Genomic DNA, 5874 nt, shown 5'->3' with positions numbered 1-5874 from the left:
ACTCACCTTGCAACTGCCGAAATTCTGTACTGAATAAGCAGATGCCCGAACCACCGTCTCACCAAGAAAAATCCCAAACTATGCAAAGCAGCAAAATAACCATTAGCCTAAGCACAATATCCTTCTAAGGGTAAATTGACCAATTTACCCTTAGCTTAATCTGGTCCATGACTAAGGCCCACAATCAAACTATGAAAGGCCCAACACTAGGTAAGCTCTCAAGCCCACTAATGGCCCAAAGACCAAAAGTCCGAAGCAAAGCCCAATATTGGCCCAATTTACTAAAAATTGGGCCTACCTCACCAAATGGGCCTAGATCCAAGGTCTATACTAATTAGTGAGTCCAAATTACTCCATCCATAATGTCTAGTCACGGCCCAAGCTCTATTAGCCCAATGACAGCCCAATCTCTTAAGGCCCAAACTGAAAACTCAACAGAGGGCGTACGTTGGACGTACTCCTCTGGTACGTGGGGCGTACCCCGTCTCAGGTTGACTGGAAAATGGGTTGTTGACCCTGTACGTTGGGCGTACAGATTCCTATGCGGGGCGTACGCGAGTTCCACAAAAATCCCCATAAGTGCTTAATGGCTTAAGCTCTTAAGCCCAAACTTCAGATCCATAGACCAAATATGCCTAGGATCATAAAGTCTCAAACTTTATTACTTGGGACGTCCGTAAAGCTCTTAACACAAGGTCTTAATCCATTAAGACCTACTTATATCACACATGAGATAACCAAAGCCATTGGGACCTCATTTTTCTCACTCAAGACCTCTCCTAAGGTTTGAAAGGACAGCTAATCTCAACCAACTCGCAACATGCATCACCTTGGGGTTTTTGGGACAAGAAATGGTGTCAAGACCACATAACACCAAGATCTACACAAAATAAATGTCAAGAAAGAGACTTTATACCTCAAAAGGGCTCCAGAAGATGATGTTATTCCAGATCTATAAGCTCCAACTTCCCAAGTCCTTCTTTGACAACTTCCTCCTTTCCTCTTCCAAGCTTAAACCACCAAAATGAGCTTCCCAAGGTCAAGATCTCACAAAAAGGAAGGATGAGGCGTTCTAGGGTTTCTCTGAGGTTGGGGAGGCTGATAATGAGGCTAGGGTTTGAGCCATTATGTTCTTTATATAGTGGCTTACCCTCAAATTAGGGTTTAAGGACTCTGAGCGTACGCGTCCTTGCACCTGTGACAATTCGCTCTACAACGCTAGGCGTAACCCAGCCTACGTTGGGTGTACCCACGCGTGTCCCAATTTCATGCATGGCCTACTTTGACAACTTTTTCCATGAAGGGCCATAAAGGTCACTTTCTTTAAAGTGCCATAACTCCTTCATCCTAAGTCCATTTCCGACGAACTTTATATCCACGAAAAGGTGGCAAGAAGCCCTATGCTTCTAACAACACACCTCGGTCTGAAACCTTCTCGAATGAAACCCAATGCCCACAAAAGACCGAAACGCCCTTACTTTTGATCTCGGAAATTCATAAATAAGTACTCTTAGAATGGGGCGTTACAATCGGATACCGTCCAACCTTAACTTATATGACGATGTACTTATGATGTAATAGAATCTTAATATTTTATTGTATAATTATAATCAATATAATTATATTTAAAGGGATATTTTTATTAAAGCCAAACTGGCGGAGTAGTGATATAACCATTATTCGAGTTGGGTGATAGTATAACCTTCTACAGTTATGCATTTGAATCGAGTAGTGTAACGATAGGGAATTATAATTATTCGAGAGGTTTTGTCCATCAAACAATTAGGTACTATGCTACCCTAGAGGATTGGCCTAACAAAATGATTGGATACAATGATATTCTTTTGGCCAGCACTAGGTACTATATACCTTAGAGAAATGGTTTAGAATAACGATTTGATATAACGCTATTCCTTTGGCTTGCACTAGGTACTATGTTTCGCTATAGAAACAGACAAACATAACGATTACATACAATGTTATTCCCTTAATATGATTCTCTTACCTAATTGTTCTTATATATATATATATATATATATATATATATATATATATATATATATATATAAGAATAATTAGGTAAGAGAATCATATTAAGGGAATAACATTGTATGTAATCGTTATGTCTGTCCGTTTCTGTACAGAACACGCTTGTATTACAAATATACTATACTAATGCAATGGATGTGGTTGCTTGTCTTTACTATTATGCATTGTTATGATATTGTACATGACGTCCTCCACCCCAGAACATATTCTGCCGTTCTCGGTTTTGGGGTGTGACACATTTCACCCTCATCCTTATTACAAGCACCATATACTATAACTAACTTGACCATCGGAGTGCTCTCTCAATATCACCTCCGGGAGAACGGCTGACGAATCTCGTTCTGTTGTGATCTTTCCAGGTCACTGCCATCACCTTCATCGGAGTAGAAGACCTTGGAGGATCTAGTCACATCACATAACACATACATCAAATTACTATCTAACTTGACCAAAATAACCTTACACCTAAACCACTACTACTATTCCACCTGAACCTAACTAATGCCCACAACTTCACAGTGCTTTAACCAAAACATTGTGAACAATAACCCCATCACAATGACCACCACCAAAAGCATGACCGTCATTATCAACACCGCCTTCAACATGTTCAAAATCTCCATTTGAAGTGTTTTGTTGTTCTTAGCCTCCTCCAAATCAACAAAGAATTTCCATATAGTTTTTTTTTTGTAGTGAGTGTTTGGCGGTGCTGGATTAAGCCATAATTTTTTTTTTCATTTTTGGGGGGTCCTGGACAATAAGACAACTTTTTCATACTAGTTCAAGAGAAAAAAACAACTAGCAAATTTAAGATAAATCTTACCTAATAGTTTGGACACCCTCTGAATTTCCTCCATGGATTCTCAAGAGTTGTGGAGATCAAGAATATGGCAGGTTCATCACACTCGCGTCTAAAATTTTAAGACCACCGATTCCTTAAATCTCATTCTCTGTACCCTTATGTGTGCATGTTAGAGCATGATATCATGTTTCTTCGATTTTGAGGTTGGAGAGAAGAATCGGCTTGACCTAGCTAAGGATTAACCTACAACGTTCATATTTAGCTACTTAATGGAGGTGTAACGTGTTGAAATCGATACACTTGCGCCTTTTGCCATAATTCTATTAAACTATTATGGGAAGAGTCAACATAAAATTAAATAGAGAGTTTTTTACCAATTTGGAGGGTAAAACTTGAGATATGGTAATAATCCTTACTAAAAAAAGATAGTGTTGTGCCAATGTTTTAAAAATCTGTTTAAATCAGCCAATCAAACCGGTTGGACCGGGAATCGGAGAAATGAGCGGTTCAACTATCATCAGTTTTATGATTATTTTTTAACTGGATTGAACCAGCCGGGTTTTATAAAAGTTCGGTTAAACCGATTAAATTAAACCCGTTGAACCGGATAAATTAAATAAAACACATAGGAACGAATCATTTTCATAACAAACTTTAGTTTTTTTTTTCTCATGTTTATTTAGATTTTTAGAATAAAAAACGTATGGCAGATGTTTTAGAGTTTTTTTTTTCTAATTTGTCGGTCATATTTGTAACTCCTACGAAATTTCTTCATAAGTTTCTTGCTACCCATCTTTTTTTTTTTTGTCTCCACTGTCTCGTCTTCCATCCAAGTAGTGATCATCGTTCACGTCTTTGTCAGCGGCGACCATCTCAGGGCAATCCCGTCGGATACACGCAAATCGATTCAATCTCTGATTATACTCGATCGTTTACTTTTGAGTAGTTGGATTTTGATTTTCATAGAGAGTCCAATTGCTTTATCTCCAAGAAGAATTAGGCATTTGTCTGGTATGTACACTATTTAAGTGCCGAGCCTTTTTTCACCCAAAGCATTGCTAACTGGTGATCGCTAGAATTAGAACACACCTCTGATTATATGCTCAATCGTCAATTTTGATGTCTAGTGTTGTAAGCACAACTTATATTGCTAATTGAAACTCAAATTTTACTGATCGCTACATTTGATCACTTTTTTCCCCTAGACGATTTTGTGTTGTTACTAAATTATAGCTCCGATAGGAATTGACGCTTTTTTATTTTGTATAAATATTATTAAATCATTTCTGAGTGTTACAAATATAGCTCTAGTTTAGGTGATGGATACAAGCGATTGGAGGTTTAAGCTGCAAGCAGCTTCAAGGAGAAGGATGGTGAACAGGATGTGTGTATCTAACTATTTACCATTTACATCGTTCTCTTAAATTTATGTGGTTTAAGAATTTGATTGTGCTAACATTGTTGTTCATGATGCTTTTATGTAGAATGGTTACCTTCAAGAGGCATATTCCGGACTCTGGACAAGAGGGTTTAGATGAACTTAATAAAATAGCAGTGAGATTTGAAGAGAAGATGTATAATGCTGCAACAAGCTCGGTTTGTTGTTTATTTTTGTAGCTTTTGGTATTTTTGTGTAAAGATGGAATGGAAGTAGTTATTAAATAGAAGAATATGAATGAAATGAAGTAGTCTGATATGTGGTGATGTACTTTGGAGACTAAAACTGTTCATTTATATTTGGTTTGCAGGTTGATTATTTGCAGAAGATATCATTGAAGATGGAGAGCATGGAACGACCCAGGATCCCCATGCCAGCTGCACAAGCACAAGGTCATTGGAATTGACTAATTTGTAAATTTGTTGGATAATTTAGTATGAATAATCAACAACTTTAAACTCTGTTAGTTTTCTATGGTTATTGCTTAGTTGTCAAACAATTTAATTGTTGTACAAGATTGCGTTAGATTCAAAAATGTGACCAAGTCTATGAATATAAACTTTAATTTTGATCGTGTTGTTTGTTAATTTTCATTAAAACAAATAATAGATGAATCATGTTTACATGAATGAGATAGATAGAATAATCACTAACATGTCCAAAATATGCGAAATTACCTTCCTGGTCATTTGATAGAATCATGTTTTTTTTGGAAAACTTTATTTTTTGTCCGCTAAATTTTACTATTTATTGCAAGATTGATTTTTTTTCCAAACCCTTATGAATTGATTCACATTGCAATCAAAAAACCGTAACACGTAACTATTAAAAAACTATAAATATTACCAATTAGTGAACGTAGATTCTGCCATTAAATGTTTCACTGAAGGCTTGGGATGGAGAGATTAACATTTGATTATAACTTATAATAAAACTGCCGTGGATGTCGAAATATGAGTGTGTTCGGCAGAGAGCATTTGGAAGCTTCTAGCTTTTAGCGTTTAACAAAACGCTTCGTTTTGAACAAAAAAATCTCGTTTGACGTTCCAAGTTTCTAGCGTTTATTTTAACATAACATTGTCAGCTACACGCTTTCAGTTACACGCTACCAGCTAGTTTTTGCGGAACATGCTCTCTCTCTCTCTCTCTCTCTCTCTCTCTATATATATATATATATATATATATATATATATATATATATATATATATATATATATATATATATATATATAGGGAAATGATCAAATGAGAACACCTAAAAGGTTGAGAACGCGAGAACAAGTATATTCGTTTGTGATTCCGTGTATTCATTTGTGGAGAAATGATAAATTTTTACGCACAATCAACATGAATATGCTTTTTCTCTTCAATTGAAATTAAAGGCGTAAAAATTTATCATTTCTCCACAGATGAATACATGGAATCGCAAATGAATATACTTTGTTCTCACGTTCTCAACCTTTTTGGTGTTCTCATTTGATCCTACTCCTATATATATATATATATATATATATATATATATATATATATATATATATATATATATATATATATATATATATATATATATATATATATATATATA

At 35.8% G+C, this 5874-nt stretch overlaps 1 long non-coding RNA gene across 2 annotated transcripts; it reads left to right on the top strand.

The window, feature by feature from the left end:
* The first annotated feature begins 3619 nt into the window (after positions 1 to 3619).
* Positions 3620 to 4863, top strand: LOC145052957 (uncharacterized). Of its 2 annotated transcripts, none has more exons than XR_013684295.1 (4): positions 3620 to 3862; positions 4168 to 4235; positions 4336 to 4447; positions 4600 to 4863. It is a non-coding gene; the product is annotated as an uncharacterized LOC145052957 (long non-coding RNA). The 2 variants fall into 2 exon arrangements; XR_013684294.1 differs by having other exon boundaries at positions 3623 to 3862; positions 4157 to 4235.
* The last annotated feature ends 1011 nt before the right edge of the window (positions 4864 to 5874 follow it).

This window comes from Lactuca serriola, chromosome 5, assembly GCF_051521515.1.
Source record: "Lactuca serriola cultivar US96UC23 chromosome 5, Lser_US96UC23_V15, whole genome shotgun sequence".
Taxonomy (NCBI): domain Eukaryota; kingdom Viridiplantae; phylum Streptophyta; class Magnoliopsida; order Asterales; family Asteraceae; genus Lactuca; species Lactuca serriola.
Note: the sequence above shows the minus strand (reverse complement) of the source record. Positions and strands in the feature narration are given on the sequence as shown.